Source organism: Sapajus apella, unplaced genomic scaffold, assembly GCF_009761245.1.
Source record: "Sapajus apella isolate SASKATOON/1434 unplaced genomic scaffold, GSC_monkey_1.0 scaffold1, whole genome shotgun sequence".
Taxonomy (NCBI): Eukaryota; Metazoa; Chordata; class Mammalia; order Primates; family Cebidae; genus Sapajus; species Sapajus apella.
Window position 1 is genome coordinate 46000039 of NW_022436941.1, and position 24408 is coordinate 46024446.

Below are 24408 nucleotides of genomic sequence, written 5' to 3' on the forward strand. Positions count from 1 at the left end.
TGAGTGTAGCCCATGGAGGGCGAGCCAAAGCAGGGTGGGGCATTGCCTCACCCAGGAAGCACAAGGGGACGGGGAACTCCCTCCCCTAACCCAGGGAAGCCATGAGGAACTGTGCTGTGAGGAACTCTGCACTCTAGATCAGATACTATGCTTTTCTCACAATCTGCGCAACCTGCAGACCAGGAGATTCCCTCAGGTGCCTATGCAACCAGGGACAGGGATGGAGTTTCAAGCACAAAACTGGGCAGCCATTTGGGCAGACATCAAGCTAGCTGCAGAATGCTGTTTTCATATGCCAGTGGCATGCCTGGAATTCCAGCAAGACAGAACCATTCACTCCCCTGGAAAGGGGGCTGAAGCCAGGGAGCCAAGTGGTCTAGCTCAGCAGATCCAACCCCCATGGAGCCCAGCAAGCTAAGATCCACTGGTTCAAAATTCTCACTGCCAACACAGCAATCTGAGGTCGACCTGGGATGCTTGAGCTTGGTGGGGGAAGGGCATCTGCCTTTACTGAGGCATGAGAAGGCAATTTTCCCCATAAAATGTAAACAAAGCAGCTGGAAAGTTCAAACTGGGTGGAGCCCCCTGCACCTCGGCAAAGCCACTGTAGCCAGACTGCCTCTCTAGATTCCTTCTCTCTGGGCAGGGCATCTCTGAAAGAAAGGCAGCAACCCCAGTCAGGGACTTTTTAAGATAAAACTCCCATTTCCCTGGGACAGAGCACCTGGGGGAAGGGGCAGCTGTGGTCACAGCTTCAGCAGAAAAACATTCCTGCCTGCCAACTCTGAAGAGAGCAGCAAATCTCCCAGCACAGCACTCAAGTTCTGCTAAGGGACAGAATGGCTCCTCAAGGGGATCCCTGACCCGTGCCTCCTGACTGGGAGACACCTCCCAGCAGGGTTCAACAGACACCTCATACAGGAGAGCTCCAGCTGGCATCTGGCAGGTGTCCCTCTGGGACGAAGCTTCCAGAGGAATGAACAGGCAGCAATCTTTGCTGTCCTGCAGCCTCTGCTGGAGGTCTGGAATGGACCTCCAGCAACTCCAGCATACCTGCAGCAGAGGGATCTGACTGTTAGAAGGAAAACTAACAAACAGAAAGGAATAGCATCAACATCAACAAAAAGGATGTCCACTCAAAACCCCATCCGAAGGTCACCAACATCAAAGACCAAAGGTAGCTCCACAAAGAAGAGGAAATAACAGTGCAAAAAGGCTGAAAATTTCAAAAACCAGAAGGCTCTTCTCTTCCAAAGGATCACAACTCCTCACCAGAAAGGGAACAAAACTGGATGGAGAACGAGTTTGATGAAATGACAGAAATAGGCTTCAGTAGGAGGGTACAAACTCCTCCAAGCTAAAGGAACATGTTCTAACCCAATGCAAGGAAGCTAAGAACCTTGAAAAAAGATTAGAAGAATTGCTAACTAAAATAACCAGTTTAGAGAAGAATATAAATGACCTGATAGAGCTGAAAAACACAGCATGAAAACTTCATGAATAAAGCTTACATAAATATGAATAGCCATATCAATCAAGTGGAAGAAAAAATATCAGAAACTGAAGATCAACTGAGTGAAATAAAGCATGAAGACAAGATTAGAGAAAATAGAATGAAAAGGAGCAAACAAAGCCTCCAATAAATATGGGACTATGTGAAAAGACCAAACTTACATTTGATTGGTGTACCAGCAAGTGATGGGGAGAATAGAACCAAGTTGGAAAACGGTCTTCAGGATATTATCCAGGAGAACTTCCCCAACCTAACAAAACAGGCCAACATTGAAATTCAGGAAACACAGAGGACACCACAAAGATATTCCTTGAGAAGAGCAACCCCAAAGCACATAATCATCAGATCTACCAGGGTTGAAATGAAGGAAAAAATTTTAAGGGCAGCCAGAGAGAGTGGTCAGGTTACCTACAAAGGGGAGCCCATCAGATTAATGGCAAATCTCTTGGCAGAAACCCTACAAGCCAGAAGAGAGTGGGGGCCAATATTCAACATTCTTACAAAAAAGAATTTTCAACCCAGAATTTCATTTCCAGCCAAACTAAACTTAATAAGCAATGGAGAAATAAAATTCTTTACAGACAAGCAAATGCCAAGGGATTCTGTCACCACTAGGCCTGCCGTACAAGAGGTCCTGAAGGAAGCACTAAATATGGAAAGGAAAAACTGGTACCAACCACTGCAAAATCACACCAAAATGTAAAAACCATCAACACTATGAAGAAATCACATCAACTAATGGGCAACATAATTAGCTAGCATCATAATGACAGATCAAATTCACACATAACAATATTAGTCTTTAATTAATTAACTAACCTTAAATTAATCTTAAAATGGGTTAAATTTCCCAATTAAAAGACACTGACTGGCAAATTGGACAAAGAATCAAGACCCATTGGTGTGGTGTATTCAGGAGACCCATCTCACTTGTAAAGACACACATAGGCTCAAAATACAGGAATGAAGGAAGATTTACCAAGCAAATGGAAAGCAAAAAAGAAAAAAAAAAAAGCAGGGGTTGCAATCCTTCTCTCTGATTAAAACAGACTTTAAACCAACAAAGATCAAAAAAGAAAAGAAGGGCATTACATAATGATAAAGGGATCAATGCAACAAGTAGAGCTAACTATCCTAAATATATATGCACCCAATACAGGAACACCCAGATTCATAAAGCAAATTCTTAGAGACCTACAAAGAGGCTTAGACTCCCACACAATAATAGTGGGAGACTTTAACACCCCACTGTCAATTTAGACAGATCAATGACACAGAAAATTAACAAGGATATTCAGGACTTGAACACAGCTCTGGAACAAGCGGACCTAATAGACATCTACAGAACTCTCCACCCTAAATCAACAGAATATACATTCATCTTAGCACCATATTGCACTTATTCTGAAATTGACTACATGGTTGGAAGTAAAACACTCCTCGGCAAATGCAAAAGAATGGATAAATAACAAGCAGTCCCTCAGACCACAGTGCCATCAAATTAGGACTCAGGATTAAGAAACTCACTCAAAACACCACAACTACATGGAAACTGAACAACCTGCTCCTGAATGACTACTGGGTAAATAATGAAGGCAGAAATAAATAAGTTCCTTGAAACCAATGAGAACAAAGACACAACATACCAGAATCTCTGGGACATAGCTAAAGCAATGTTTAGAAGGAAATTTATAGCACTAAATGCTCACAGGAGAAAGCAGGAAAGATCTAAAATCAACACCCTAACACCACAGTTAAAAGAACTAGAGAAGCAAGAGCCAACAAATTAGAAAGCTAGCAGAAAAGAAGACATAACTAAGATCAGAGCAGAACTGAAGGAGATAGAGACATGAAAAACCCTTCAAAAAATCAAGGAATCCAGGAGCTTGTTTTCTGAAAAGATCAACAAAATAGATAGACCACTAGCCAGACTAATAAAGAAGAAAATAGAAGAATCAAATAGACACAACAAAAAATGAAAAAGGGGGTATAACCACTGATCCTACAGAAACACAAACTACCATCAGAGAATACTATAAACTCCTCTATGCAAATAAACTAGAAAATCTAGAAGAAATGGATATATTCGAGGACATATACACCTTCCCAAGACTAAACCAGGAAGAACTCGAATCCCTGAATAGACCAATAACAAGTTCTGAAATTGAGGCAGTAATTAATAACCTACAGACCAAAAGAGCCCAGGACCAGACAGATTCACAGCCAAATTCTACTACAGGTACAAGGAGGAGCTGGTACCATTCCTTCTGAAACTATTCCAAACAATAGAAAAAGAGGGACTCCTTTGTAACTCGTTATATGAGGCCAGCATCATCCTCATACCAAAACCTGGCAAAGACAACAACAACAACAAAAATTTCAGGCAAACCAAATCAAGCAGCACATCACAAAGCTTATCCATCATGATCAAGTGGGCTTCGTCCCTGGGATGCAAGGCTGGTTCAACATAGGCAAATCAATAAACGTAATCCATCACATAAACAGAACCAATGTCAAAAGCCACATGATTATCTCAATAGATGCAGAAAAGGCCTTCAATAAAATTCAACACTGCTTCCTGCTAAAAACTCTCAAAAAACTAGGTATCAATGGAACATATCTCAAAATAATAAGAGCTATTTATGACAAACCTACAGTCAGTATCATACTGAATGGGCAAAAGCTGGAAGCATTCCCTTTAAAAACTGGTATAAGACAAGGATATTTCTCACCACTCCCATTCAACATAGTATTGGTAGTTCCGGCCAGAGCTAAGAGAAAGAAATAAAGCGTATTCAATTAGGAAGAGAGGAGGTCAAATTGTCTCTATTTGCAGATGACATGATTGTATATTTAGAAAACCCCATTTTCTCAGCCCCAAATCACCTTAAGCTGATAAGCACTTTAGCAGAGTCTCAGGATGCAAAATCATTGTGCAAAAATCACAAGCATTACTATACACCAATAATAGACAAACAGCCAAATCGTGAGTGAACTTCCATTCACAATTGCTACAAAGAGAATAAAATACCTGGGAATATAACTGACAAGGGATGCAAAGAACCTCTTCAAGGAGAACTACAAACCACTACTCAAGGAACTAAGAGACGACACACACAAATAAAGAAACATTCTATGCTTATGGATAGGAATAATCAATATCATGAAAATGGCCATACTGCCCAAAGTATTTTATAGATATAATGCTATCTCCATCAAGCTACCATTGACTTTCTTCACAGAATTAGAAAAAACTACTTTAAATTCTATATGGAATCAAAAAAGAGCCCATATAGCCAAGACGATCTTAAGCAAAAAGAAAAAAGCTAGGGGCATTACACTACCTGACTTCAAACTATACTACAAGGCTACAGTAACCAAAACGGCATGCTACTGGTATCAAAACAGATATATAGAGCAATGGAACAGAACAGAGGCCTCAGAAATAACACCACACATCTACAACCATCTGATCCTTGACAAACCTGACAAAAAACAAGCAATAGGGAAAGGATTCCCTATTTAATAAACGGTGTTGGGAAAACTGGCTAGCCATATGCAGAAAACTGAATCTGGATCCCTTCCTTACACCTTACACAAAAATTAACTCAAGAAGGATTAAAGACTTAAACGTAAAGCCTAAAACCATAAAAACCCTAGAAGAAAACCTAGGCAATACCATTCAAGAAATAGGCATGGGCAAAGACTTCACGACTAAAACACCAAAAGCAATAACGACAAACGCCAAAATTGACAAATGGTATCTAATTAAACAAAAGAACTAGAGCAAAAGAAACTATCATCAGAATAAACAGGCAAACTACAGAATGGGAGATAATTTTTGAAATCTGTCCATCTGACAAAGTGCTAATATCCAGAATCTACAAGGAACTTAAATTTACAAGAGAAAACCAAACAACTCCATCAAAAAAGTGGACAAAGGATATGAACAGGCAATTCTTAAAAGGAGACATTTATGTGGCCAACAAACATATGAAAAAAATATCATCATCACTGGTCATTAGAGAAATGCAAATCAAAACCACAATGAGATGCCATCTCATGCTATTTAGAATGGTGATCATTAAAAAGTCAGGAAACAACAGATGCTGGAGAGGATGTGGAGAAATAGGTACACTTTTACACTGTTGGTGGGAGTGTAAATCAGTTCAACAATTGTGGACGACTGCGTGGCAATTCCTCAAGAATCTAGAACCAGAAATTCCATCTGACCCAGCAATCCCATTACTGGGTATATACCCAAAGAATTATCAATCATTCTACTATAAAGATACACGTACATCTATATTTATTGCAGCACTGTTTACAATAGCAAAGACTTGGAACCAATCTAAATGCCCATCAATGATAGACTGGATAAAGAAAATGTGGCACATATACACCATGGAATACTATGCAGCCATACAAAGGATGAGTTCATGTCCTTTGCAGGGACATGGATGAAGCTGGAAACCATCATCCTCAGCAAACTAACACGGGAACAGAAAAGCAAACACCGCTTGTTCTCACTCATAATTAGGAGTTGAACAATGAGACACATGGACACAGGGAGGGGAAGATTACACACCAGGGCCTGTTGGGGAGTACGGGCCTAGGGGAGGGGATAGCATTAGGAGAAATACCTAATGTAGGTGACAGGTTGATGGGTACAACAAACCACCATGGCATGTGTAATCCTATGTAACAAATCTGCAAGTTCTAAGTATCTTAGAACTTAAAGTATAATAATAATAAAAAGAATTTTTACCAACACGGTACCTACTCTCTTATTGCCTGATCCCATCTCCCTACCTGTGATGTGCTATTGAATAAAAATTTGTTCATATTCTTTTCAATCAGTAAAATGGCAAAGGGAGTAGAACAAGGGCTTTTTCCTCACTGTACAATGTTAAAGTTCCAAGACTCTGTGAACTAATAAATATCAAATAACTGTCATTTAAATTTTTTCTTTTTTTTTTTCCAGCACACATCACCATACTTGGCTATTTTTTTAAAATTTTTATTTTACCACATAATTTTTATTTTACCAATCTTACCATATTGCCTATTACCAATCTTGCCACATCACCATACTTGGCTATTTTTTTTAAATTTTATTTTACCATATAATTTTTATTTTACCAATCTTACCATATTGCCCAGGCTGATCCCAAATCCTGAGCACAAGTCATCCTCCCGCCTTAGCCTCCAAAAATGCTAGGATTGCAGGCATGAGCCACCATACCAGGCCTGAATGTTTTTCACCAAAAAATTTATATTGCTTTGATTGTTATTTTACTCCATTCATTCACTCATTCATGTATGTTAAGACCTTAACCAAGTTTCAAAAAATAGCCATTCTTCATTTCTTTAGAGCAATGGTTGTTCTTATTATTTTTTCCAAAATGTAGGTTTATATTAATTAGGTTTCCTTTTTTTTTTTTTGAGACGGAGTCTTGCTGTGTCACTCAGGCTGTAGTGTAGTGGTGCGATCTTGGCTCACTGCAACCTCCCCTTCCCAGGTTAAAGGGATTCTCCTGTCTCAGCCTCCTAAGTAGCTGGGATTACAGGTGCCCACCACCATGCCTGGCTAGTTTATGTATTTTTAGTAGAGACAGGGTTTTGCCATGTTGCCCAGGCTGGTCTCGAACTCCTGACCTCAGATGATCCACCTGCCTCGGCCTCCCAAAGTGTTGGGATTACACGCATAAGCCACCACTCATGACTGGTGTACATTATTACAGTTGTCTAAGAAATAATGACAACTCTTCTGTCTTCTGTAGTATTATTTTTAGCAAACAACTGAAAGCATGTGAAATGATGGTTATAGAAATAACTCTGCTGTGAGTATCCCTATTCTCGGCCAATGAATTACCTTTTCCAATATGCTGTTACACAAAAGGGTACTGCAAAAGACAGAGGGAAAAGTACTTGGGCCTTAAATTCCATCCACAACAACAGAAGTTTCCTAGAATCAGTTTGTCGAGAAAGAGGGGTTGATCAGCATAACACCCATCATTGGTGTCCGTCACAATAACAGTGATTTGTTTACAAATGCAGCTCACGTTTGAGGTAGGTCTTTTAATACAATTTTAAGTGACTGATAGAATTGTAATTATTCTTATATTTAAATAATCTCTGGTGGCTGTCAGAACAGTCCAGGTTCCACAACTCTTGACAAGCACAAAACCTGTAGCAGCTTTCACAGAATTGGCATGTTGTTTGACTTGGCAAACAGGGTGTTTAAAGCTGTTTTTACAAAAGTTTCCATTATTTTTACAAAAGCTGCTACAGCATTTAAGTTTTTTCTCACATTTCAAATGTATGTGTGTTTGTTTATGGACAGATAAAACCAAAGGAAAAATAGAAAAGCATCCCAGGTTTCGTGCTAAATTTCTACCCAAATAGGTGTATATTAAAAAGACTTGCAACTAGAGCTGTAGATGAATATTCCTATTCTAATTAGCTAAATCAATCTCCGATTTCTCTAACTCAGTCTTTTCTTCCAGTGTCTATGTTGTTCAGCCTGTTCCCTTCATTGCAGCCATCTTATAAGTAAAACTGTCTCTATTTGAAATTGAACTTGCTCAAATATTTATTTTTATAACTTTTTCCTTAAAATTGGCACCAATACTATTTTTAAACACTTATCTTTAATTAGGAAGTCAGAGATGGGGGAAAAATCTGTGTTCATGTTTTATATCCCTGAGATGGTAAACATTTAAGGGCTTAGAGGGATGGTATAGATTGCTAGAAAATAAAGCCATTTTCCTATAGGCTCATGGCTTCATTTCCTGCTTCCAGCTAGAGGTCCTTCCATTTCAATCATTTTAGATATCGCCTTTCAAAAACTTTGAGTGAAAGCAGAAATGGGCTGACCCAGGGACTTTAGCCATTTTTTCCAGAGGATATCTTTTATAAAGGAGCAGAAGGAATAGACATGGCTTGCGTCCTTTAAACTTTCCTCCTTGGAATTTTGGTCAAAGTTGATGAGACTGAACTTTTGAGTCTCTAGGACCCTCCTCAGGAGGCCCAGTGATGTTCTAGTGCCACAAGAGCAAGAATGTCTCAAGGATGTCCAAAGCCCGTAGAGCACCACATGAAAGGTTGAGTTACCAGCCAGCCTTGTGACACTGCCTAGCACCACCAGTAAGATCACTTAAAAATTCATCATTTAGTGATGACTTCTATATATTAAAATTTAACACACATCTCTAGAAATTCTGTGAATGGGAGACTGACATTTCAAAAGTTCATTTATTAAGATGTTTAAAGGGAGGTTGTCCTTGATGTAATAATTCTCTTCAGCTTTTAAATACATCTTGAGAGGAAACAGCCTATATTAGTTCATCATTTCTTGGGCTTTTGAAATTTTAACACAGGCAATAAACAAGACTCTTATATAAATATACAGCAATTTTTTGAGAGTCTTGACTTGAAAAATAAGGTATCTCAGTCAGTTCTGCAGAATTATTATACTTGTTTCAAAATAGAAAGAAAATATAGTGGCTGAAGTAGCTGCCCGTTTTTATTCATAAAATGATAATTCGTGAATATGTAAGATCTGGCAAGTCAGGATTCAGGAAATAATGCTTGCTTGTTTTAAGTATTTAGTAAAGTGCTAATTGTCTTCACATTTTAAGATAACATTGCAGACCTTTGGATGTATTTGCAAAGACTGGTATGTATTATGTTGACAGCTACCGGTCATCAGCTATTAGTCTGAAGACTGATCCATATATTTGTAGCTAGTGGTAATGTAGTAGAAGTATTTAACAATAGCTATCATTTATTCACCAGGCACTGGTATTGGAGACTTTATATACATTACCTCATTTTATCTTATGACAACCATTCAAGGTACAAGTATTATTATCCCTATATAACATACAAAAACACTGAGACTTAGAGAAAATAAATGATTTTCTAGAGTATACAAATCTAGTAAAAATGGAGCCTGTGCCAACTTCTGTCTGGACAAATGAATGCCTAAACTCTGGATATAAGACAAGCCCAGGGAGGTGTAGAACTAGCCTATGAGCAAGAGGAGTTGGAGCCCAGGATAATCTCAGTGGAGTAATAGAAGGTAGGGGTGCAAATTCCCTGAGTAGCAGCCACAGCACCAGGCCACAGTCCCCCATAGGTGGAGCTTGCAGTTCAAGACAGCTCCATGTGGCACAAAGCTTCTGTTACCAGCCTGGGTGATGAAGCAAGACTCTTTCTCTATAAAAACTTTAAAAGTTTTCTGGGCATGGTTGAGTATGCCTGTAGTCCCAGCTACTTGGGAAGCTGAGATGAGAGGCTCACTTGAGCCCAAGAATTCGAGGCTGCAGTGAGCTATGATTGTATCACTGTACTCCAACCTGGGTGACAGAACAAGACCCAGTCTCTAAAACAAACAAACAAACAGAAAACCTTCTCTTATTCCCTCTGTCACTCTGTGATTTATGAAGCACCCATTAGGTGGCTGGTATTAAGGGATGTAGAGACAAGTAGGACAGGCCCCTGTTGTCAAAGAACCTACAGTCTAACTGAGGAGACTGACAACAGAAACAGATCTTAATCATTCATGGTATTTGGTTATTATAAGCATGTATCCGATTGCCAAGGAGCAAAGATGGATAGGAAGGAGGTAGGAGTGGCAATCAATGAAGGCTTATTGGAGGTCTTATCTAAGCTAAATTTTAAATGACAAGTAGTTAAGCACACACATACTGTTCATGAGCCTTGATATGCCACCTTGTCCATGTCTGCTAATCAGAAAGAAAGATAAGAAACAAATGAATGTTTTCAGCACTCAATATTTTGCTTGGTTTGACTTTGTAGCCATCTCGACACTACACTTGATCTACCCTTGTCCTAAACAACATGCTGACTTCTTGATTAGGGGTTTCTGTTTTGTTATCAGTGCATTAGGCACTGTGCCACTCAGGTAGCAGAATTTGATTATAGTTTTCATCCTTGTTTTCTGAATTGCTGTGGATTTTCTCTGGTGTTGGCTGATACGTGACTTTTGCAGTTTTTGATTTGGAAAAGTATCTTTGAGGACTAGCAGGATGGTCTAACCCCCACCTCAGCTCTAGCTTCTGGTTTTATTTTTCCTGGCTGTGGCTGTATGTGCTGTGTTTAAGAAGCTTAAGCCTATGATTACAGGGCTGTTTTGTCTAAGAGCTGTGAGGAGAGGATCAAAAGTGATACCATCAGCTAGTCATTACCTAATGGACTCTTCAGTCTTTCATAACTTTCTCAGCCCAGTTAAACCTAAGCAGTAGCCAAGGAAGTCTAAACCTGCTGACAAACTTTAAATTTTTTCACAAGGCAAACATACAGACAATAGCTCCCTGCATCACTGACAATCTAAAACCATATTATCTTTGCAAGAAAGTCCAATTGTCTGTTCCTTGACTGTGGGATTTCGGTATGCAAAACTTATATTCAATATGGGTAGTTTTGTATCTTTCTTAATATACAGGCATTATTAATATCTGTGTAGAGACTACCATATATATTGAATAAAATGAGATTGGACTAGATTTCTTCAAATAAACTGTTAGAAAATTGAGGGTCAGATAAAAATCTAAAGAACATATAAAAATCCAGAGTATGCTTTAAAATAGCTGGTTTTTTAAAAGAAATTATTTGTTCATTCAAAAAATATTTATTAAAAGCCCATTATATGCCTGACATTGTTTTAGGCACTTGGAATACATCAGTGAACAAAACAGATAAACTCACTTGCCTTTAATATATTTACATTCTATAATTGTTTTCTTTTCTTTGGAGAGGTCAATAGTTAATTCAGTATCCAAGCTGACCTATAAAGTCATGTAAATTACACATACAGCTTTAGATTTTATTTATTTAATCAATTTGACAATCTTATATAATGTCTATAATTGCTCTATTTCTTCTGTATTATTTATGCATTTAACAAATATGTATTGAGAAGCCACTGAATATGAATGAAACACCGAGCGTATGTACAAAATAGAGACTGCCCTCAGAAATTCAGTTCTGTATCAGAAATTGAGACTTACATACAAATAGCCATACAGAAATAAGCACATGATACATGTAGTAAAACTGATACAATGTTTCTACATACCTAAGAGAGATCTGTGGCAGAGAAGATGGCACAGGTGGAAAGATGAATGGGTGGTCAAGGGATGCTGCACAGAGGGAACCATTTAAGGGAATACTTCAGATTGGGAGCCATTATTGGCAGACTGTGTTGCAAACAGAGGGTAAAGGAAAAAAAGGGAAAGATGTATTTTAGGAACAGCAAAATAACACACAACTTGACTGGTGCATAGTAGTACTTGAAACTTGTATCAAATCCAGAGTGTGAAGAGAATTGAATGATAAGCTCCAAGTTTGTACTAACTCAGTAGAAATGAGGGGAGGGGGAAGGTACTGATGAATTTTTGCTATAGAAATGTCCTAAATAGATCATGTCTAAATGAGTAAACTTGTAACTTGTCTGCAGGGTGATTAGTGCAGGCTGAGCCAGCGTGCTGTGGTAGTTAGAATAGAAGGACTGCTGTTTGGTGGCAGTTTCCTTGCACAGTGTCTTAAGGTATAATTGAGTATTATTTGGGCCAATTCACAGTGGGGTGATATAGGCAAGGATATCTGTGGACTTTCTCAAGAATACTAGCCACTTCCTATGCATTCATAACATAATCCTGTCAAATTAACACCTTTAATAAAGAAAAAGCAGTTATAATTAGGTACTGGGAAACTACAGAAAATTTGAGAACATGAAAGGTCTAAGAGAAAAATACCAAATGGGAAATGACTGGTGATTCATGTTGCACTAATGCATCATTAGTTAGGCCATTCTGCCCAAATAAATAATTTTTATATACACTTTTTGCAATACAAGTTTATTTGGGAGGGTAGTTTTAAATGTCGCCATTTTGTTTATGTCAGATCCAGATGAGTAACAATGCATCAGCAAACTCTGCATTCAATAAATGATCACTTCTTTGCGTTGTGTGTAACTGAACAACTCGTTGGATTCCTCACTTTAAAATATATCAACATTTGATTCCACCAACACTTAGAAAATCAGTAGATTATTCCTGTGGTGTCAATTTAGGCGTTCAGTAATCGTGTTTGTGTTTAATTGCTAAGCATTCTCTTCCAAGTGCTTAGACATCAAAAAGATGTGTTGAGCTTGCAAAGTCTTAAGCCATACATGAGGTTATTTTTTAGTTTGGAAGTAATTGTTTTAAAATACTAATTGGACTTACTAAGAACTCATTAAGAAGACAGTTAAAAGTACATTATTAGGGAATAACAAATAAATTTTTAAAATTTTAAGCTAAAGCTTATCTCTTAAATTCAGTTGATTGCTGCTGAAAATTTGCTGTATCTACATTGGTCTTATTTGAATAACAAGTTGGGGAATTTTTTTATGTATTTAAGGATTTGGGTACTTTGTGTGACTTTATTAGTGATTTAACATGAACATGAATCTTAACCAAGGCATGATTTCCATAATTATTTCTTAAGAACCTACTTTATTCCTGCGGTAAGTTAATTATGGATCATTTAACATGAGACAGAAAACAGCCCTTACACTGGATAGCAGAGAACTTTAAATTTTATTTCCAGCATTACCACTGATTAATTGTGACAATGAACAAGTCACTTAAGCTCAACATACCTCAATTTCTTCGTCTGTAAAAAGGAAATAATATCTGTCACAAGGCATTTTCAGAGCTCTTTGGAATCACTGGCACAAAGAAGTTCAATAAATCAAAAGTAGTATTATTATTACTCATCCAAAATGTAATGAACACTTTTTTAATGTAGTAACCATTTAGCTAAGATTTAAAGATAAAGTCTCTGAATTTAGAATTCTTTCCTACTCTCGCCTTTTGGTCTTGAATGTTTACATTCATTTCTTTAAGCTTCAATCCTCTGAAGGTAATTATTGCATTCTTCTGCTTTGCTGAGAATAGTTTTATATTATGGCTCCCCTATCTTCTATTTTAGGTGCTTCTTCATTTTGCACAGTCTCTTTCCACCCTCAGAATTTTTTACACCTATGTCTCTTTTTTACTTTGTACTTTTAATATTTTGATTTGAAAATATTTCTTATGATTTTCTTTTCCTTAGACTATTGTATACCTATAAATTGGCTTTCTGTATGTTTGAAAATTAAAGTCAAAGTTATTTGCATGTCACTGGCCATTCCTACAAACATTTCTTACATTATAGAGGCAAGTTATATTTCGTTAAGTAACCAGTAGAAAAGCAACGTGGTTTTCAGGATGAAACTGAGAACACAAAAATTAAGAGCTGACATTATTTGAAATAGTCAAACAGTAACTATGAATTGCAGTATTTCATATCATTAGTTGTATGAGATTTTCTAGTTGATCATTCTTTTTCTTCTGCTAGAATTCATTTGTGGTGATGCTTTACTCATTTATAAAATTCACATGTATTCATAGGTTTGTCTGAGTTCTCTATTCTGTTCCATTCGTTAGTTTGTCTGTTTCGTGCCAATCCAATATGAGTTTTAGTATTATGGCTTTATGGTATGTCTTAATATCTAGCAGGACAGTTCTTTATTTTTAAATGTATATTTAGCTATATATAGTTATAATCATATAAAATTTAAAATAAGTTTGAATTCCTAAAAAAAATCCACCTGAAATTTTGGTTGGGAGAACTGATGTTGTATTAAGTTGTATCTGAAGCTGTCTTATGCATTGCCTGTTGAAGTGAACTAGTTCAATAAGATGATATTTTAAATCATTTTAAGTGGCAATAGAACCTTCCATTTTAAAAAATTCTATGATTCTAAAATAAGCAAAAGACATAGTTCCTTCATTCTGTCAATGGGTTTATAGTCAATTGAGAACATCTTCCAAAAGACAAGAATATTTACGAAGCAACTTGCTAACATTTTGGTGGCAGGCATGCTGAGATGACAGAAGGAAGAGGAAGTCAGATGGTATGGGATGGGATCATCCGGGAAGACTTCTTGGCGGAATACTTGATTAAGTCAGATTTGGAAGGTGGGGAGAACATGGAACAAGATAAGAGGTGGGCAGTTTTAAAGAAAGAAAAATAGCAAAACATGGAGACCACAGATAGGCCTCCATATAGCAGCCGCTGCTGAGACTCAGTAGGGAGGGAAGGAAGGGGGATTTATTTCTCTACAACAGTGGTTCTCAATTAGGGCCTATTTTGCACCCTCAGGGGATACTTGTCAATGTTTGGAGATGGTTTTCTTATCACAGCTGGAGGAGGAGGGGTTGCTACTGGCATGTGGTGGGTAAGGCCAGGAAGGCTGCCAGACATCCTACAATGCACGGGGTAGCCCTAACAATTATCCAGCCCCAACTGTCAATAGTGCTAAAGTTTTGAAACCCCACCCTAGAGCTAACTCTCAATCCTAGCTGCACAGCATAACCACCTGGGAAAACTGAAACACAACCAACACTTAGGCCTCACCCGCAGAGATTCTGACTGCACTGGTGCAGGGCCTGGGCCATCAGTTGTTTTAAAATCTTTCCAGGTAATTTTAGTATGCAGCCAACTTGGAAAATGACTGCTGTGAATTATTGTAGTTTAAAGGGTGAGACAATTAGATTTGAGGAAAATTTTTGTACTTTTCATTCATGTCACTTTTTAATTTATGTTATACTTTAAATGACAAAAACAAGAAAATGCTTTGGGGTATGGCGTGTGTGTGTGTCTGTGTGTGTCTGCATGTATGTGTGTTAAATCACTTATATTTGAATTCACATATAAAAGTATCACATTCTCCTGTCTCCACTGAAAAGAGTCTATGCTCTGTTAAAACTGCCATTTTACAAAGAAGTACTATAAATATGTGTTTTAAGTCAATTTACAAATCTGCTAAAGCAAACAAAATATTCTTACTATTTATGATTGACTTCTCTCTATATATTAAGATATTTAGAAATATAGTATGGGCACAAACTGAATTGTCAATACTTTTATCAAATTATCCAACTATTTAATATGATTTCCAAATTGTACTTCTTACTCAAAACACTAATATAGTTTGGTTTCTCATGTCTTGGAGTTACATTGTTGATTTTGAAATGGGATTCTTTTTCCAAACTCTAAACCTGTGGAGCAGCTGGTGGTGTTTAGTGACCGTCTGCACCAGCAGTTTCATCTTTTTAGCATTTAAAAGTAATTTTTCTCATTTTTAGCATTTTGGCACATAAAGACCTCAAGTGTGCCCCTTATCTCATTAGCTGAAATATTACAGTGGCACTAGCAGTGAGGGTGTGTGGTGGAGCAGCTATTTGAGCATCAGATTTAGTAGCACTGAGAGGTTACACATAAGGAGATTATACCAGGAGAGGGCATGCACCCTTTACTGTAGAAACAGATTTATATTCACATGGTTTGTAAATATCCTATAACAATGAATATAACATCAATGGTTCTGGTTGAATTTCCTCCCCTAAAATGGCAGATCTCTTAATGCAAAAGGTGAGTGCATCATCCCAAGTACTCATGATAAATGAATATTGAATTGATCCATGTAAAAAATTAGAGCTGAGCTCTCAGATAATCTGGATCCTCATGGCTAACCGAACCAACAACAAAAATGTTTCAGTTTTACCAGAAGATAACAAACTGTATTGCTAGTATAGTACAGAGAGTTCTGGACTGGCAGTGAAGAAACCTGGGGTTTGATTCTGGATCTTCCAGGCGTGTTGTTTAATGTTCTCTATTTTATGATCACCAGGCAGTAATCATCACTCACCTAGAATTCAGTAGAAAAATGCCCCCAACTAGTCTTCCGAACTCCAGTTTTATTCTTAAATCCATCTTCCACTCTGCTGCCAGCATGAACCTTCTAAAATATAAAACTAATCCTGTCACTCCCCAGGCCACCGAGTGTGGCTATGCCGACTGAACTTGTAAAGATATTGTTTGATGCTTTTTATCCCCTGGGTCTTCGTTCAGGCTGTCCTTTCTGCCTGAAACAAATTTCTTTGTTCCTTTATACCTAGTTAGTCCTACTCATGCTTTAAGATGCATCTCAGGAATGAGCTCACCCAGGGAACGATCATTTTAGGTGTTTTTCCTTAGGCTTAGGCTTGCTGTCACTTCTATTGTACTTATAGCACGGAATGAAAAGTATCTATTTAGGTGGCTGGTCCTCTTACAAAGATGGTAATAGATCTTCGAAGATCAATAACTGATCCTAATTATCTTCCCCTGATACCTAGCATAATGTCTGGGAAAGAATGGGCATTCAGTAGGGAACAGTATGGAAAGGAAGGAAGAAAGAAGGGAGAAGAAAAGGTGAGAGGAGAAAAGGAAGGGGAGAGGTAAGATGAAGTAAGTAGAAATAATGAGTAAGATAGGATAGGAAAATAATGGGAAGAAAGGCTGGAGGAGGAATGATGGATGATGCAGTTGGTCCACCCAGATTTTTAAGATCTAACCAACTTAAATATTTGCAATTCTGTACCATTATAATATTTCATTTAAACACTCCTCTTACCATGGTATTTTGTATATTGGGGCATAGTCATCATTACATTATCCTCTGGGTTTCAATAGATTGTCTAGCAAAGGATCTCTAGTAAAGGGGCAAGATCAAGACTATGAGCTAGACTTCCAAACCTGTCTAAATTTTGCTTTTTCTTACGAAAAGTAAAAGTTACTGACCTTATTTTAAGTCTTTTTTGTAGTTCATATTAATCTCTTGGTAGCTCCAAGGCAGCTTACTTAGATATTATATACCCCATAATGTATAAATAGGACTTAAGAATATATGAGTATCTAAAAATCTGGTAAATTTTTCTTAGAGCCTGTTACTAGTTCATACTTTATAATCTTTCATTAATTATAATATAGGTGCTTTACTACACCTGCCCTTTAAATGGCTTAGGTTTCACATATAAAATTCTGACAGGGCAAAATTTCATATTTTATTTTGATAAAAATAAAAGACTTGTATTGAAATTGCTAATTTACATAATGTGACCATTTAACTCCCATATTAAGAAAAGTAAAGGTGAGAGAGAAATCTGTAATTTACATAATGACTTTTCATAAAGAGGCCCACATATGGGGGAATAGAATTGAAAATTGAGGAAAGTATTCAAATAATTTGAGATAAAATAGAATTATCATTTAATTATGCATATAGAACTTTCCATAACTGAAAAAGGTACATTTCAACTTCATTTACTATAAAAAATATGACTTAAGAAGTAGTGATCATTCAAGGCAGAAGTTATCTCCAGTCACAACAAATCTTTGTAAATACAAGTTGCCTAATTTCCTGTGCCCAAGGTGCTATAAGAAACATTGTTGGGCCGGGCGCGGTGGTTCAAGCCTCTAATCCCAGCACTTTGGGAGGCAGAGGCGGGTGGATCACGAGGTCAAGAAATCGAGACCATCCTGGTCAACATGGTGAAACCCCGTCTCTACTAAAAATACAAAAAATTAGCTGGGCATGGTGGTGCGTGCCTGTAATCCCAGCTACTCAGGAGGCTGAGGCAGGAGAATTGCCTGAACCCAGGAGGCGGAGGTTGCGGTGGGCCGAGATCGCGCCATTGCACTCCAGCCTGGGTAACATGAGTGAAACTCCGTCTCAAAAAAAAAAAAGAAACATTGATGAAGCTCAGAACTCATGGTCCCTGACTTCAAGAAAAAGCCAAATTCAACAATACAACTTACTGTCAATCCATTTCATTAAAAAAAAAATCCCTTATATTATCACAAAATATCATAGATATTATCTTTTTCAGGTCCTTGAAAAATGTAGTAAACATTCAATAGTATTTGTTGCTGTTTCTAAATTACAGATTTTCATACTGAATTTTCTAAATGGAATACTTATAGCTCAATGCAAACAAATTTAGAAATGCTGTAAGCAGAAATATCTTAATATATTATTCCCATTATGAGTTAAAATTGATTGCTAGAGGCAGCTTATTTAATTTTTTAAAATTTTACTTTAAGTTCTGGGATACATGTGCTGAACTTGCAGGTTTGTTACATAGGTATACATGTGCCATGGTGGTTTGCTGCACCTATCAACCCATCATCTAGCTTTTCAGCCCCACATGCACTAGGTATTTGTTCTAATGCTCTCCCTCCCCTTGGCCCCTCAACCCCTGACAGGCCCCGGTGTGTGATGTTCCCCTCCCTGTGTCCATGTGTTCTCATTGTTTAACTCCCACTTTTAAGTGAGAACATGCAGTGTTTGCTTATCTGTTCCTGTGTTAGTTTGCTGAGAATGATGGTTTCAAGCTTCATCCATGTCCCTACAAAGGACATGAACTCATTCTTTTTTATGGCTGCATAGTATTCCACGGTGTATATGTGCCACATTTTCTTTATCCAGTCTATCATTGATGAGCATTTGGGTTGGTTCTAAGTCTTTGCTATTGTGAATAGCGCTGCAATAAGCATACATGTGTGTGTGTCTTTATAGTAGAATGATTAATAATCCTTTGGGTATATATCCAGTAATGAGATTGCTGGGTCAACTGGCATTTCTGGTTCTAGATCCTTGAGGACATGCCGTACTGTCTTTGACCTTCCACAATGGTTGACCTAATTTACACTTCCACCATCAGTGTAAAAGCATTCCTATTTCTCCACATCCTCATTAGCATCTGTTGTTTCCTGACTTTTAAATAATCGTTATTCTAACTGGTATGAGATGGTATCTCATTGTGGTTTTGATTTGCATTTCTCTAATGACCAGTGATGATGAGCTTTTTTGCATATGTGTTTTGGACACAAAAATTTCTACTGTTGAGAAGTGTCTGTTCATATCCTTTGTCCACTTTTTGATGGGGTTGTTTCTTTTTTGTAAATTTGTTTAAGTTCCTTGTAGATTCTGGATATTAGCCCTTTGTCAGATGGGTAGATTGCAAAAACGTTCTCCCATTTTGTAGGTTTCCTGTTCACTCTGATAATAGCTTATTTTGCTGTGCAGAAGCTCTTTAGTTTAATTAGGTCCCATCTGTCAATTTTGGCTTTTGTTGCCATTGCTTTTGGTGTTTGAAGTCATGAAGCCTTTGCCCACGCCTGTGTCCTGAATGGTATTGCCTTGATTTTCTTCTAGGGTTTTTATGGTTTTAGGTTTTATGTTTAAGTCTTTAATGCTTCTTGAGTTAATTTTTGTGTAAGGTGTAAGGAAGGGGTCCAATTCTCCTGGAAGGGGTTCAGTTTTCCCAACACCATTTATTAAATAGGGAATCCTTTCCCCATTTCTTGTTTTTGTCAGGTTTGTCAAAGATCAGACGGTTGTAGATGTGTGGTATCAATTCTGAGGCCTCTGTTCTGTTCCATTGGTCTATATATCTGTTTTGGTACCTGTAGCATGCTGTTTTGGTTACTGTAGTCTTATAGTATAGTTTGAAGTCAGGTAGCATGATGCCTTCAGCTTGGTTCTTTTTGCTTAGGATTGTCTTGGCTATATGGGCTCTTTTTTAGTTCCATATGAACTTTAAAGTAGTTTTTTCTAGTTCTGGGGAGAAAGTCAATGGTAGCTTGATGGGAGTAGCATTGAATCTATAAGTTACTTTGGGCAGTATGGCCATTTTCATGATATTGATTCTTTCTATCCATGAGCATAGAATTTTTTTTCCATTTGTTTGTGTCCTTGCTAGAAGCAATTTAACTCATTATCTCAGTTTAAGTTATTTTTTGTTTGTTTATTTTTTATTTGTTTGGTAACAACTTCACTTCTTAACTTTCACATATTTGGACTATTATGACATCAAATATCTCATTGTCTTTCTGGCAGAAGTAAAGTCAACTTTCACCCTTATTAAATTAGTAGTACATTATTGAATCCTGTTTTAAATCCATTAATATACTAGAAACTACATATCAATTGTATGTCATTAGATAGTTTGAAACTGATTGTTAACTTCCTATACATTTTTATTAGACACAATTTTAGTGTCACATCTTCATATCTGCTTTTAAAATTTGGTATCATAGCATAGTGGAACTAGAAAATTTTTCTTGAAACTGCCAGAACCAAGATTTCTCATTCTGTTATCTGCTAATTATTAATATTTAATGTATTGAATTTCTGTCCTTCACTCCAGTCCACCTTCAATTTTGTTTGACAACTTTGGTCTTTCCTAAAGCATTACACCATTCTGAGTAAGCACATAATATAAATCAAAACATAAAATTAGAAGAGTCAAGAGTTTAGATAATCATGAGAAAAAAGGGATAGAAGAATAAAATCATAATTACAAGAAACAAAATAAGTTCTAGTATTCTATACCACTTTAATATCACTATAGATAATATATTACATAGTTTCAAGTAGATACAAGGAGGATGTTGAATGCTCCCAACACAAAGATATGATAAATATTTGAGATGATGAATATACTAATTACCATGATCTGATCACCAGATATTATGTATCAAAGGATCACCATATACCCCATGAATATGTACAATTATTTTGTCAATTGAAAAAAACGTTAAAAAGAAAATTCAAGAAAAATATAAAGAAAATTACAAAAAAATTTTACTAGCCACCCAAAAAACCTACATATGGAAAAACAACTTTCACGAATTCTTAGGTTATGTAAGTAGGATTCCTCCATCTTTAAACTTATAATACTGAATTAATGTTTTAAATAAGAATATTAAGACTGTCTCATTTCCTCTTAATTTGAGATCATTCTTTTTCTGCTTTATGTCTTGTTTTTTTATTCCAGCAAGACTCCAATATATGAATGAGTTGTCTGAAACTTTTTTGACAAGTTAGTTGTTTGTTTGTTTATTGGTTTATTTATTAGAGACAGGGTCTCACTCTGTTGCCCAGGCTGGAATGTAGTGGCACGATCATGGCTTACTCCAGCCTGAACCTCCTGGGCTAAAGGGATTCTCCCACCTCAACCTCCCAAATAGCTGGGACTACAGGTGTACACCACTACATCCAGCTAATTTTAAAATCTTTTGTAGAGAAGAGTTTTGCCAAGTTGCCCAGTCTGGTCTTGAACTCTTGGGCTCAAATGATACTCCTGCCTTGGCCTCCCAAAGTGATAGGATTACAGGTGTGAGCCACCACACCTGGTCCAAGTTGGTTGTTCAGAAATTAAGATGCCTTTTTTATTTAAGGTGGCAAAATATATTATTTGCAATAATGTTACAGTAAAATGGAAATTCTCAAATCAACCACAGAACACAACTTGGCCCATGTTTAGTAAAATCATCATAGTAGTAGCCTAATGATTTAGATAATCTGAGTTTCAAAATCAGCAGATAATTTCTCTCTTGATAAGGCAGAGCCATTACAGTAGTGAAAAAAGCTTTGCTTTTATTACTATTTTGTTTCTTGAATGAACAGAAACCTAGACATTCCCTGGGTTCAGCCCCTCCTTTAGCTTAGCATTTGCCACCTTTGGGTACGTTTCCAAGGTTGGTTTTGTCTGCTATCTGTCTTCCTTGTTGAGTGTTCTACGTAAATAATTAGGGCTGATCTCCAACAGATTTCTTCTTAGATCTAGGATGGACCTAAACATCAGGATGAGGGCCAGAAAATATACTTATGAGCAATATCAGAAATAAAACAGAGTATCAAATGAGGCTGAAAAATCTTACCTTTACTCTTGGAGAGACGAGGATGCATGTAGGATGTGGGTTTCTGAATCCCACAATTAGACACTTACCCACTTAGGCAGATCTCAGGAGAAAGAAGAGCAGAGTTGAGCATAGCCTGCTTAGTTATTTCCAAATTTGCCAGTGGCCTAAGCCATTCCTCCTGCCCCTGAACAGAGTGAGTAAAGAGGCAGATAGGGGCCAAGAGTGTGCTTAGGAAAAGAATTCTCATTTTATGGAAAGCAGGAGCAGGGAAAAGGCTGGTTTTTCTAACTCCTTTGCAGAGAATAACCAATCCCTAGCCATAAGGCTCTTTCATAGCAGGCCCTCTCTATTCCTCTCTTTCCATTTTTTGTGACATCAACTATCCACCTACCTGGCATGCTAATAATCTATAAATCCTTTCTCATGTCTTTATCAGCCAGCACCAGTGTTCATCCCGTTCTATTTAGCCCTTTCTCAAACATGCAAATAGGAACTCTATTTCCCCTCTTCTCCTCTGCACGAGCCTCTACAAGCATGCGGATTCAGTAGAGGCTGGGACTGCCTGCCAGTGGTTGCCACACTTCCCATAGCTTGCCCTCCACTTTATATTCCACACTGCACTTCCAAACACAGATCTGGTCATGTGCTCCCTTGCCCAAAGCCCTCAGAGATTTCCCCCATTGACAACAGGATCAAATTCTGAGTTCTTCACAGGACAGGTAATATCAGCCAGACCACCTCTTTCTTTTCATATCCTACCCAACCTTCACTGCAGACTTTGAACACTTTTCCTGAACTAGAAAATGAAATACTTGTCCCCACCCTTTCTTTGCACATGCTTTTTCTCTGGTTCCCCCCTGCAATTTATCTGCTCAAATTCCATTCTTCCTTCAGGGCTCCTTCACCAGAGATAAGGGCCCATACCCAGGCTTTTGGCATTTCTCCAGAGCTTGTCTAATTGTTTGGGCATCTCTCTTTTTTGTAGAAATTTGTTGCATTTTATTGGGATTATTTTTCATTTGTTCTTCTTCCTTCTCCAGAGAAGGAACTATGTCTTATTCACTATTGTGGGGCTAGGTCTAGCATGTTATCTGGTACATAATGCTAAATAAATTCATTTAAATTATGGTATTTAAAATTTATATATTTTAAGAAATCTTAATTCATCTATTTCTTATTATCTAGCAATAATGACCATGTTGACATTTTCTAAAAACACTATGCAGACAGGTCCCAAAACTAGTTATTACCAAGCTTACAACAGTCTCACCAATTAATAATGTCTGCTTTTGGGGACTTTTTTGGTACCTCCTAATTTGATATTGTAAGTGGCAGAGAGCGATTTTAATCTAGGCTTGTCAAACCCCACACTCTTTCTGCTACACCTCTGGCTTCTTTTAACGAATGGCCTTGCATAGCTAATGTGGTTTTTTCCATATTCTATGTGAAATCACCCTACTCTACCAATTTCTCCTTTCTCAGGAAAGAAGTCTGCATTAGTTAAAAAAAGAAAACCAACCTGAGCAATTGGGAAGCACAATAGGTAAATATTAAGGAAACAGCCATAAAGCCAAATGCAACTTTAAAACAATAAATAACACAAGGCAGGATATTGAGCAATATTTGCCATGCCCATAACCACTCACATGCTTAGTCGAATTTTCTTTCCTAGTTTATGTTCTTTCATTAGACTCTGAGTTAGACTTCTATATGTTACTACACACTTAATAAAGATATTTCATTTTTCCTGGTGTGCTTCCAGAGACCTAGCATGCAGTGAAGGTTTTATAGTCCTTTGCAGTGCAGCAGATGTCATTCCATTTGCCTAAGTCCTGCTGACATTTGGAGATGTGGATTAATTGAGCTACAGAATGAAATTTAATTAAAATTAAATACAGACTTGGCCATTGTATCTGTTCATTTCCTGCACTCTGGTGTGTGTATTTGCAGGCAGCGCCATAGTTAATTTGTTTAATCAGGATGCTCTGTGGGGGAAGCTGCACTTTGTTTTACACTGAAAGACTGAGGGTGTGGTGGATGCCAGGTTGGATTTCATTACACACAATGCAAGCTGTGTAAATGATGCTACTGATGGGCCTCAAAGGGCTACCTGAGGGAGCAAGGTGGCTCCATATGAACCCATAGAGAGACAACATGTCATAGACAACATTTAGTGATGTCTTTTAAATTAACATTACATGACCACAGAAATCTCATCTATTACCCATTAACATGTTGCCATAGTATTTGTTCATTCAGACATTTATTCGTTCATTCATTCAGCCAAGATTTTTTGAGGATCAGCT

General features: G+C 37.4%; 1 protein-coding gene across 5 annotated transcripts in view; it reads left to right on the forward strand.

The window, feature by feature from the left end:
• KIAA0825 (KIAA0825 ortholog) overlaps positions 1-24408 on the forward strand; it is a 461146-nt gene that overhangs the window by 310437 nt on the left and 126301 nt on the right. The window lies entirely within an intron of this gene.